General features: G+C 38.0%; 1 protein-coding gene across 3 annotated transcripts in view; it reads right to left on the bottom strand.

The window, feature by feature from the left end:
* CDYL (chromodomain Y like) overlaps window positions 1-13,656 on the bottom strand; it is a 103,939-nt gene that overhangs the window by 43,803 nt on the left and 46,480 nt on the right. The gene's annotated exons all lie outside the window — the stretch shown is intronic.

Here is a 13,656-nt window from a genome sequence, read left to right as displayed (position 1 = left end):
GGGCATTACATTGTCCATGAAAGGAAGACTAGAGTACAATCCCATTTTCATCCGTTCCTCTGACAGGCTTTACCCTAACTTTAGATATTTTTTCCATGACTGTAGATATTCTGTCAACAAAACTTTAATTGCCTATTTTTCTTCATATGTCTTCAGCTTTCTACACCGTGTTTTTAAATACATAAATTAATTTTAAACAAATCAACTAATTGTATAAACATTAGAAACTCACTGAAACAGTACCACAGAGTCACAAAACACCTTCCTACACAGGTTGGAAGGGATCTCAAGGATCTTCTGGTCCAACCCTTTGTGGAAAAGCATGGTCTAGACAAGAAGATCTAGCACCCTATCCAGCTGATTCTTGAAAGTGTCGAGTTCTGGGGAATACACCACTTGCCTGAGGAGATTATTCCAGTGGTTGATTGTTCGCATTGTAAAAAAATTTCCTTTTGTGATCCATCCACCCAGGAGCAACTTGTTTCCACCCATTACCCCTCATTTTTCCATATGACTCCTTGTTAAAAGGGAGTCTCCATCTTCTTTGTAACCACCCTATAAATATTGAGACACTGTCATCAGGTCTTCTCTGAACCTTCTTTTCCCATGGCTGAATACACTATTTCTCTCTTAGCCTTCCCTCACATGTCAGGCTGCCCAGGCCTTTGATCATCTTCATTGCTCTTCTCTGGACCCTCCCCAGCCTGTGCACACCTTTTTGCGTTGTGGGGACCAAAACTGAACAGTATTCCAGGTGCAGCCTGAGAAGTGCTGATTAGAGAGGGACAATGACTCCTCCATCTCTGCTGGCGATGCCCTTGTTGATGCAGCACAGCATCCTGCTGGCTTTCTTTGCTGCTGCAGCAGCACACTGCTCACTCAGATTGAGCTGTTTGTCCACCAGGACTCCCAGGTCCCTTTCCACAGAGCTGCCCCTCTACCCAGCTGGGTAGACCCCAGCCTCTGACACACTGCTGGATTATATTTTCCTTAAATGGGATACCAGGCCACTCTGTCACATAATTAGTTTCTTTAGGAGGAGGCTGTGGGAAACCATCTTGGAAACCCTGGAGAGATCCAGGTAGACAATATCACTGCTCACCTCCCACATCCACCAAGCAGGTTATTTTGTCATAGAATGTTTGTCAAGATTTGACCGTGGTGAATCTGTGCTGGCTCTTCCAAATGACATCTTCATCTGAGCTGTGATAGCTCGCAGCAGGACTCATTCCATCACTTTCCCAGGGACTGAAAGGCCTGTAATTTCATGGATTCTCCTCTAAGCCTTTCTTTTAGATGCGGGTGACATCAGCCTTCTTCCAGTTTTCTGGGGCATCCCTAATCTCCACAACTTTTTGACTTCTCTAACATTATGGAGAGTGGCCTTGTGGTGCTGTCAGCAGCCTCCTAACACCTCTGGTGGACAGTGACAGGGCCCACCAGTGTGTACGGGTCTAATTCCTGTGACAAGTCACACACCAACTCTTCCTTCACGGATGGAGGGTCTGTGTTTGCATCCACCTGGATTTTCATTCCCAAGGCCACGGACCCAGCACTGTGAATAAAGATGGTGGTGAAGAAAGTGTTGAGAACCTCTCTGTCTTTCCAGCACTGTTGGTGCCTGTTCACTTCTCCTATTTAACACTGGGCCAGTATTTTCATTCTGTTTCTGCTTGCTGTTTTCTTATTTAAAGAACCCTTTCTTGTAGTTTTTGACATCTCTGGCCAATTTCAATTTGAGCTAAGCTTTTGCTTGTCAAACTGCATCTCTGTATCCTGGCAATGTTCTCGTAGTTCTCACTGGGTGTCCATCTGCTTTTCCATCTATGGTGCACTTCTCTTGGCTTTGAGCAGACTTAAAAGCTCACAGTTAAACCAAGGAGGTCTCTCCCTACTTCCCACACCTTTAAAGGACATGAATGGTTTTTGTCCTTCCAGGAGAGTGTTCTTGAAAACCTCCCAGCACTTGCTGTCTCCTTTATCCTCCATGGAAGCTTCCCACAGAATCCCTCCCAATCAAGCTCTGAGCAAGCTGAAGTTTTCACTTCTAAAATTTAAAACATCTGTCTTAATACTAACCTTCAGTGTGCTCAGCAGGACCCCAAACTACAATATTGTGACCAGTGCAGCCAAGGCTATCAGTAGCAGAGATATTACAAAGCAGTACTGCATTTAATTTGTTGATTTGTTCAAAATAGTCATGTCACAGTATCTAACAGATGTAAACAAGACTGATCTGAGGTACAACAAACACTGGGCAGAGCAGTTCTAGGATTTCAAAGCAATTTCTGAAAAATCTAAATTAAAAGAAACTTAAATAATATAAACCACTTGCCTACATAACTTCACCTTCTACAAAAACAATTTACGCATAAATAAAGTCACAATACAATTAGAGCAGAATTACAAGAGTATCTGTGAGAACTGGACACATACCAAAGAATTTACTGACCTATAAACAAGGTCTGTAAAAGCACACAAAGATCATGTAGCAAACAGTTCATATCATCCTGCAACCAATAGAAATCCTCCTGAATTGCTGAGGATTGCCAGGGATGCTGGAGTATCTCAGTTTTCCAAAGGTTTCAACAGCCTCCCCACAAGCCTCCTGTAACCCTGACACAGTGCTGCCCAACTCACTTCTATGCAGGAGAATCTAAAATTGCCTCTGACTACTGAATCTTTCTTTTTAGTCTTCAAACAGTATGAGGCCTGTCCAAAGAGTATATGTAGTAGTTATAGGAGAAAGATAGAATAATATTTAAGTATATTTAAAAACACACAAAAGACAAATGTTTGAAAATGTGATCACTGAATTTGACTGAGTTGTTAGAAGATCATAGTATAGCTAATGCCAACATTGGCTAAGTACTAAAACATTACACAAAATTACAAAAGGAAAAATATAGAGATGTTAATATCAGGTCAACTACAGACCCACTGACTTTTATACAGGTTCATCCTGAAATAAATATTATTATACCCACCCTTTTTAACCTGAACATATGTATTTGTCCTATCTGTACTACAGTAGCCATAAGGTTTGAAATTTATAATACACAATAGTGTGGTGAAAATTTCATCTTACACTTTAACAGAAAATACTCTAGAGTTTATTACTGTTTTTTAAAATTGTGTGTTACTGACATGCCTAAAACGTTTAATAAAGAACAGACTACTCCTTAACATGTCCTGCACCAATCACTACTCTACCAATACACCTTATTAAACTACAAAATGACATTTCAAACTGGACTATGCCAACAAAACAGTAGCAGGGAAGCCTTAACTATTACAAGATATGAGAGGGACAATGATTCCTTGAAGATGACCACTGTGCCAGAGTAAAACCTAACACTAGAAAAAAGAAAGGACTTCAGAGCAAAATATCTTAGCATATTGTAACAAGTCCATTTTCTTCCTCAAAGCTTCACAGGAAGCTGAAAAATAAGGATCAGTCAGAGGGCAATACTAACTGTTTTGGCTTCTGCAACTTTATCAGAAGACTTAGTGATCAGTTTTTAATGTTAGCTAATTACATCTGTATTTGGAAACGCAAAAAGAAATCTGAATGCAAAGCATCGGCACTTTTCCATTAGGTCAATAAACATAACAGGTATCTTAAACCCACCAATCTTTACGTCTTAAAGGTACTCACACCTGAATAATTTCACCCATTGCTTTCAAAGCTGATTAAACACAATACACTTGTTATTTTGTACTTTTTTTTTTTGAGTATCTAAAGGGCTGTGGAATCTAGCATTCCAGAAATAGAAAGAAAATCCTTGAAATAAACATTTCCTCTGATTCTTAAGAGCAGAAAATAAACCAAGTTCAGAAAACCCTATTTTCGGAGTATCTCTTTCAGAAGAGGTCCTCACTCCTGACCCATGATTTCGGCAAGCCCTCCACTTCCTATCATTACTATCTGGTACTATATGACCATTTGACAAAACCCATTCTCTCACTATAGCGTTACTACAAAATACATATTAATATTATACGTATTAATGATAAGATTTCCATTTTGTTTACTTTTTACCATTTTTTAAATGGAAAACTTTCCACTTCCTACAAGGACATGGAATAAGAGTTGTTTAAATTTCAGCATTTTTCTCCCCTCTTACCTATTTAAAAAGGTTTTTTCCACTGTTCCACTGTCTGCGCTCAGAAAGATCATTTGCAAAAACCCCTCCCAAACCTGACTGACTATACAGGACCCCATAAAGCTAATGGAACAAAGAGCACTATCAATGTGAAAAGAAACAAGAAAACAAAATGCCCCACTAGCTTTCAATAATAGCAAAGATGTAACTTGTATTTCGTATAAACTTTAAATATTTAAACGTTTCCAAGCTAATTGCTTACCCATGCACAGAAGGTAAAAATAGATGATTCTCTAAAGAACACAGAATAATCTGTCATCCTTTCTACTCAGAAGTTGAAACAGAAAATTACAAACCACATAGTAAGTTGCTTGAAATATCCATTATGACCATATTGAGTTCACCTGCTTGTACTAATGTAAGAAAAAAACCACTATCTTTGAATTCCTTTGTGGAAGGGTGTTACTGTGCACTGCCACAAATACATCTTCACACACCAACTTTGAGAGAAGTCTGGCAGAATATTCTTTCTGTTTGCTGAAAATTGTTTTTCAATTTGCTCTGTTCAATAAAGTGTCATGTCTGGTAAAATAAGCTTTGCATTTACTATTGCTTCAAACTCATTCCTGTATTTCTCAAAAGTGATCACTGAATTTGAAATCCATCAGAGAAACTGGATGAGGGAAGAACACAACACATATAATTCTGTTTACACTGGATGGGGTTTTGAGCTGACTATACCAAACCAAAAGAGGACAAATGACAATCAGTGTTCTTTACCTAAAGCATCTGACTTTGAAGCATTTTTTTTCCTAAAATTATTGTTTTATACATTTCTATAAGCAAGTGTTGCAAAGGAGAAGTTTTGCACGTAAGGACCTCAGCAGGAACCACACCAGAGTTCTACTTTCTCACTGCTTTTCCAGGGTCTTTGCCTGATGCCCTAACAGGGCAATGATTAGAATTCCTGAACATCCGCCCAGTAAAAAGCTAATTCTATGAATAATATTTAAGAGATTAATTCCATAAATAATACTGGCTAATGATGTAGAAAAACATATAAAACTGACTGAATTATAATTTTCAGATATATCACAAAACACTTCCTTACTTTTGAGGAAAGAGAATTTACACTCTTTCTAAAATTATACCAGGCCTATAAATACAGTGTATTCCTGTTATCCTCATAAATGCCTATTTTTTAAAAATGGCCATTACCTCCCTTTCTTGGACTCAAATACGTTTTAGCAAAGAGTTCTCAGGACTAAATGGAAGCTACAGCTTTTGAATTTGACACCCTTTGAATTCAAGCTGAAATCCAAAGGAAGGCAGTGCTAAGCATGGAAGACATTGTGCCAGCCAACGTGTTATCTACAGATTAATTAAACACCAGGTGTGACTGAAGAGTAATAACCAATGTGTGTGACAAACAGAGAAACCAGAGCTTCTTTTGTCCAATATTAGGCCAAGTCTTCTTAGAGTTGCCCTTAGCAGTGTTCAGGCATTCCTGTCTGCATCCCAGACTAAAAATTTTGTTCTGCAGCTAGCAAGAAACATGATCAGCTCAAGTTACCTTCCTGCTGTTCATCACTTCACTTAGCCTCCTACTTTAGGTATGTCCCTCTGAAATTTCTGTTGTCTTGTACCTTAAGTAATAAAGTGTTTCTCTGCATGTTTTGTACCTTTGCTGCTTACTGCAACACGTTTTTAAAAAGACATCACTAAATACAAATAAGCACAGATCCCACTGTCAGCCTTGTGATACAACTACAGTGAACCCCTAAGCCTACTCTATTTTCCTTCTTTCCAGTCAGTTTCAGAGCAGGCTTTTGGAGCACAACTTCTTGCTTTCTTTGGTTGCCTCTTTCAAGAAATATTATCAAAGAAAATAGATGACAGTCTGTATTTCTTTATCCATGTTTCAATAAGGTGTTTAAAGAACTCTTAATACGATAGTACAATTCTGTCTTTCCTCCTCTTTTTCCGCATGAAATTTTAGGACTTCCCAGTTTTCAGAGGCATTTAAATTTAGAATATTAGAGTTCAAAGTTCCAATGTTTATGACTTGTGTTTCTTTCTTAAAGGCATCTAACACATAATAAACTTTAAAGCATTTTAAATTATACTTACCAAAGACATAAGCTTTTTTATGCATTCTAAGATTGCAAAATTAAGGAAACAGTTACTAAAGAATTAACAGTGTGATAATTTGTGGCCTAATGGATTTCACTATGCATTCTTAAGTAAGTTTACAATATAAACAGTATGTGGAACAGATAATATAGATTTCTTTTTTTTTTTTTTAATGCATATCATATTACAAACATACAGCTTCTGTATTTATCTTCTTTTAAATAACAGTACTTCATTGCATTATTATCAGTAACTCACAGCAGCATCTCAGGATCATGGTTAGGCCACCTTGAGTAGTGAAATTTCTCTGGCTGGGTAGGAAGTAGTTATTCCAGAGCAATATAATATATATCTATATGTATACATAAAAATAAAAGGTATCTTTATCAACACCTGTAACATTCAAGACTGTATTCAGCTGTCATCCCAACAGCTAGCCTTAAAAAAATTATGGTTTTGAAAAAACTTAAGTTTTGCATCTTCTTAAGTCTAACTATTTTTTCTCTTTCACAAGCATTGGTGTAAACAAATTATTTCAGAGTTTAGTCTTAATTGCATGATATGTTATCCCACCTGTAACAGTCTCCCTGTGAGGATGTTTTGTTGACTTTATTTTACACAGACAATGTGATCTAGGCAAATCTTCCACAAACCACATTACGGTTGTTTTAGTCAAGTTTTTAATGGATTTTTGCATCAAACTATTAAGATTAATCTTCTCTTCAAGAGAACACAGATTCATAATGACAGCTGCCTTAGCAAACATGAGTGCCATCCACTTCACAGCTTTAACAGACATGGGAAATGAAACTTTTTCAAAAATTGAAACAGCAAGAGACAAAGTAAGTGGCTGGTTATCAGGCACAACTGCAAAAGGCACCATGTGAGTGTTTCTGATTGCAATTCACATTTCAAAAGCTGCTCTGAAGTTCTACAATTTTGACAATGTTGTGTTAAAAAAAAAGTATCTAGCTCAACATTTTTGTTCCATCATTCAGTCTGATGTTCAGCACACTTTCTCTGTCCAGATGTATGCAAAGTAAGTTGAAAGGGCGCTTTGTAAACAGAGGCTCTGCTTCCTTGTGCCTCATCTGTCCTAAGAATTTACTTCTGCATCATGTAGGAACATGTGCTGTAGGAGAATGTAATGGCAGATCATCACTGACCCCATCTGAACAGTCAGTCAAGAGAGATTGAGACTCCAGATCCTCAGCCCATGTAAACTGATGGAACATCAGAGGAACTGCACAACTGTGAGCTTTATGTTTATCAGTGGGCTACAGCTGTAATACAAATTCCAGTGAGAACAACACAGGAGTTTTTCTAGCAACTTAGGCTGAGGTTTTTATGTCCAAACTGAGCATTTATTGGGAAATTTCTTACCTTTTCTCTTAAAAAAAAAAAAAAAAAAAAAAAAAAAAAAAAAAAAAAAAAAAAAAAAAAAAAAAGAAGAAGTTTGATTTAGAGTTTCCTTTAAAGGTTTTTCAGGGACAGAATCAAGAAAGAAAAAAAGTATGTGTCCATCTCCCTCCCTAGGGACACATTCTCTACCTCACTTGTCACTTACAGAAGGCTGATAAAAATAAGCCCACCCTTAAAGAGCAGTTGGTTATGCCATATATATATGATTAATCATATATATAAAAATATAATTCCCACACCTGGGACTGGCGAAAGGAAAGGGATCACTCTTTTCAAAGTAACTACATTTTACACTGGCTCAGCTGAATTAAAAGTCTACACCAATGCAGCATCCAACTGAGACATCTCCATTTTGAGTACTGGAGAATGGCAGAAGGCAGAAAAGGAAACAAACCAGTCACTTATGCCTTACTTTTCTCAGGAATAAAGCCTTAAAATGAAAGCAAACTCTGCACTTAGATCCTGATTACTATTATTATGATAATCTGTTGACATAAACCAATATGGTTCTAAAGATAAGAGATTTTCACAGCAAGTTCTCAACCCTGGAGTTCCATGTAATGTAACAATAATGTGTACCATGAACTGTAGAAGCAATAGGCCAGAGGGAAGACAAAAAACCAGAACAGTAGCAGATCAATGTTCCACATGACATAGACCATGCACCCTACCATGCTGCTTAAAACTTCTGCATTTTTACTAAGTCAGAAAATATAGATAAACAAGAAATTGGCAACAATTCAGATTATTTTTAGTTAAGAGTAAAGAAGCTGAAGAACATGACTTTGTAAGACAGAAAGAAAAATTGATATTAGGTTACAATGTTGCATATGGTGCATAAGGGACATAATAATATGAATTCTTAAGAAATAAAATCAAAACAAAATACAACTTCTGGTGAAAAAATAGAACAACCCAAAGGTGTCTTTAAGCTTGATTACATGAAAACTGCTTTACTCTTCACTCTTTAGTGATTTGCTAAATGGATACAAAACCAAAGACAGAAAACTACAAACTTCTGCATTTGAAAAAGTTTAACCAGTAATTTCAGAAGTTAAGAGGGCTTTGCAAAGGACTTTAACCCATTTCATAGGCGTTTGTTTGCACTAATAAAATATTTGGTTGCTTTCCAGATATTCAGCAGAGATCAAGCCACCATCCAAGTGCAATGTACAAAACACACTGAAAAAGGAAGGTCTTCTCCTAGGGCTTTCTTTTTGAATCACATTTTACTACTTAACCAAAGAAGTCTCCCAGCTAACAAAAGGAGGGCTCAAAGCTGCTCCTGTCCTTTCAGGATGCTAAAAAGTAATCCAAACAAACTGTAAAACATCATCCCAACTTTCCTTTTGCTGTGACTTTAGACTACAACAATGAACTTCTTCAACCCTTTTCTTAATTCTGCTTTCTCAGAAGACTTATATGCATGGCTTGTGGTCCATCTGGACAACTCTGTGGTTCACAGCTTTGTCAGTGCTGTGGCGCTCTTCCCATGGGACTCTTGAGCTTGGCCAGTTATGTTGGTGACAGCAGACCTTCACTCATGCAGAGTTCAACACCCAGGCACACACAAGCAGAGGTGAAAAAATAACTGGGAGAATTTGGGAGGGAAGTGTGTGAGCTTCCCTCACCCTAATGAACTCCTTTCAGCTGGGCTTGGTATGTCATTGTGAATGTGGATGTTTCTCCTCATTTCCAGTGGCCTCCATAATCCCTTCCATGCTTGCTTGATTCCTTTTGAGACTAAAGTTATCAGACACTTAACCAAACAGACACTATTTTCCTTTGGTGTTTGAGTGGATTTTTATTTTTCCAAATCTGTGTGTTTTAATCCCATAAGCTGCTTTGTGGAAAACAGAGAGAACAGGTGACAAACAAAACTTAAGTTCAGTCTTTTCTTCTTGGCTGTTTTTCCCTGATGCCTGCTTTTCTTTTGCTGACAATACCACTGTTCTGCGATTAAAAACAGCACCATTATCCAATTAAAAACTCAGCAGACACCCTTGTTCCTTGAGGGGTGCTACACTGCAAGCATCTTTGTATTGTCAGCCTGCTGCCCCTGCAAGTTGCTCAACTGAACTAATACGTACAAGGAGGGAGATGCTAATGCCACCGTGGACACTGGTGGTGCTTGTCTGACTAACAAGTGATGTAATTCACCGCAGTTCTTGCATTTCTTCTCTTCCCATACGCCAGCACCAGCCTGCCTCATTCTAATTTTGACAACATATGCAGCTAGATGTGCTTTCCTTCCTTATTTTAGATTTGAGCTTTGCATGCCTTTCTGCCCATAATTTCCCTTCTTGCGGCATTTATTCTCAATTACATCCACATGTTGGACATTGCTGGCTGAATAAAAACTGTAGCAACTAATAATAATAAATAATAATAAAAAATACTAGATTTTGGCAAGAAATGGTATTCCCCTGGCTTATGGTCCTTTCTAAAATTTCAAGACAACCCTCTAGCTCTGTGTGATTGACAGATCAGATTCCCTTTACAGCTTCCCTTCTTGTGCACTCTATTAAATAGAACTTCCCTGGTTATTATGACCATACTATGCTGAAACCATTTGCAATAAGATTTCAAAGCTACTTTTTAACACCACTTTGATGAAGAAAACTCAGAAACGTTTAAGGTATCAGAATCTGTTGTTAGAGACAAAGCCACTTTTTGTCCTGCCTAGTTTTGAGTAATATGCTTTACTTGTAGGTGCTGCTAACATCTTTTTCACGACATTTCATTTCTTTTGTCTTGTCTTTCTATTTTGTTCATCTATTTCAGGACTGCTTTTATTAACTTTTAGTAACAGTTGATGACCACCACATATTTCAAAATACCAGAACCACAGCAATATTCAATTCAGTGATCTATCCTCACTTCTTCTATACATCCCCTTAATTCTTAAGACTTGTATTAGACATATTACTCCATTGACTCAGTTTTCAAGGCCAAGCCTTTAAAATATGAACATTCAACACAATGCTATTCTTTTTGACAGTGGCTTGATTTCAGTGTGCTGAGTCTACTAGCTCCCAGAGTAAACATTACTGTTCTTTTATTCCCTAGAATCCCAGTATATTTATACAGATATTTGCTGTTTGCCTTTTCTGAGACTGTAATATTTTGGAACATGAACTGCACCACTGAAGTTTGTCTCAGAAAAAGCAGAATTAAGTTCTACAATAATACTAGCATTTCCTAGTAATTGCTGTTATGGTATTTTCATATGCATACACATTTCTGGTGTTTTTGGTATGCACTTCTCTCATAAATTCAGGGGGGGGGGTGGGGGGAGGAAAAAAAAAGTAAAACAAGGCTGGGGGAAAAAAGCAAATAACAGACTAAACATGGAGGAGTTTCACCATCCCAAGCTAGGACTTAAAGATCAACCTGAGTCACACTATTCAAAACAGTCATTATATACTCAAAATCAGGAACACTGTTTTAATATTAAAATTTTGAATTATTTTTCCAATTTACTTTCAAAAAATGTATTTCAGTTTTAATTTTAAAAGCTGTCTAAAATTTTTTGGTAGTGTAACATATTTTTCTAGAATCTTTCAAAATTATGCTTTACGACTAGTGATTTCTGTTTTGACTAATTCAGTTTACCAACAAAAACGATGATAAAAAATTCCTAAACCAGCTCAAGTAAGAAGTTATTTTTCAAAACATGCTTTTGTCTTCCTGACCGCATCCTCCTAGTGGTAGTAGGAATTCTTAAAATTAACAGAAGGTGTATGCGGAGGAGGTGGGAAGTTTGAAAAGGGTGCTCCAAATGCCAGATCTATCATCTGTATTATTAATATGTCCAATCTGGTGCACATGAAGATGAATTTCTGTGCAATTAATACCCTTCATGATATATGATTCCCGAGGTTGTTCTGAAAATGTTATGAGGTGTTCATGAATGTCCAAGGAATGTCCTGAGTAAGGAGCAAAACAGGATCCTGAACTGCAGCAGCCCCATGCAGGGGAGGGAAGCATCTATTTACTACACTTTCAATGAGTTGCAATATGAAGTTAAAAATAAAAACAGCAAGGAGAAGAGTGCATCTTCAAGGAGTGAAAAGAGAGCAAATGTGTCATCTCAGGAAGCTCTAAAGCCAGGAGAGCTCTACAAGACAGGACTGTCTCTGTTTGCTTCTCCCTAAATCCACTCAAGCCATGCATAATAGCTGAGTTGGAGCCTGGGCTTCCATGAGGAAGATACATCAAAGAAATCCTGGAAAGTTAGGAAGAGAGACTGATGTCAAATATAAGTGCAAACTATTTTTCTTTTGCAACTTTTTTTCCAAATTTCATAATCACAGACATACTGCATGATTGGAAGGTTAGCTCCAAAGTGTTGAAGGTGAACAAAATAAAACCCAAATAAATATGGATATTTAGCATCCATTTCCCAGCAGATTGCACAGCTCAGCTTGGGGATTGGCAGTGGTGTATCAGGGAACACAAGGAAAGCCTCAGTTAATGCACTGATATGCCTCCAGCAGCAGACAGAAGGTGGAACATATTGTGTGTGTTTCATCAACCACGTATTGTGACTATCTCCTCGGCTCTCCTTTTTTGATCTACACCTTAGGATCTCGTGAACACGGTAAGTGTGAGAAAACTCTTGTATTGCCACCCTCCCTAGAGCCAGTCAATAGCTCTTCTTGTTAGCTGCCTAGACAAACGACTTTGAGGCAGCTGAGGAAATTTTCACACCGTGGTGAAGCAAGAATAGATCTCACCTAACACCTTCTGTATCGCTCCCTTTCCTTGGCAGGCCTCTCTGTGTCCATTTGATGCCCTGTGACTGGGCCCTTGCCATACCACTACTACCAAAGTGAGAGGTTGGTGGGAATGACTCAATCTGACCTACTCAATAGTCCTTCATATCCCAGGTATTTTTCCTGGATGCCATGAGGCAAAAAACAGGACACCAAAGGCAGAACCTATCAGTTACTTTGCTAGGAGCCCCACCATACTACGAATCACCCATTAATTATCATAAAGCCATCCTATGTGAAAACTCCTCTACCTCACCTACTCAGAGAACTTTCATCCTGGCATCTCTTGCATCTCCCCCTTCACCTTTGTTTACATCCTCTGAGATTTACATTTCCTCTTTAGCCCATGTAAAGCAAGAAAAATTCCTGGCATCCATATGTGCATTGTCATGGTTACCTAGTTCATCTGCAGGAAAATGGGTTGGTCCATGACCTGACACCGCAGCTCCAGGAACACATTCCTCCCTTGTCCACCACTTCTCAACCTCTCCAGCTGCAGCTGCTCTTTTGGAAAAATCTCAATGCAAGCAACAGTGGGGTACGCAACACAAACTCTCCCAAAGTCTTCAGCACATTTTTTCCCAATACAGCATCTCTAAGTGTGTTTTTTGGCAAGCCTAGTCCTTGAAAAATTCCAGACAATTTTTCCAGCAAGTTGTCATCAATAGCATACCTGCACATTTGACCTGCTGCATTTTATTTGAGGGTGCAGTCTTTACTTGAAAATTTAAATTTGGAAATTTAGCCTCAAAAGCATCCATACATGGATGCTTGTAACCACACAACCAAGTCTGTCAGAGAAGAGCAAAGGTTTGGGGCACAACAGTAAGGACCAAGAAATCTCAAACAAGGGTCTCAGCTGGATGGGGGCCAAACAGCTCCCTCCTAGAAGATCAGTTTGGGTTACTTTGGTGTCACGAATTTTACAGTACAAATTGATCTGTTATCTACTGAGACATTAGCAAGCCAGACATCACTCCTAAATAAGTGCTTAATATCAAATGAGATATAAACAACAAAATATTGATAAAATATAATGAAAACAAATTTCAATCCAGGTAGAAGGCATACATATTTCCACAACTGGTTCAAATTTTCATAGAAACAAAGCTTATTAATTTTGCTTTCTAAGCCACATCACTCTGTTTTTTTCCTCACTATTTTATAACAAAAAAGATACATAAACTGTTATGAAGAATCCTTGCTCACACCATTCA

Source organism: Hirundo rustica, chromosome 1 (genome assembly GCF_015227805.2).
Source record: "Hirundo rustica isolate bHirRus1 chromosome 1, bHirRus1.pri.v3, whole genome shotgun sequence".
Lineage (NCBI taxonomy): Eukaryota > Metazoa > Chordata > Aves > Passeriformes > Hirundinidae > Hirundo > Hirundo rustica.
The sequence above is the reverse complement of the archived record's forward strand: the minus strand, read 5'-3'. Positions and strand labels throughout refer to the sequence as shown.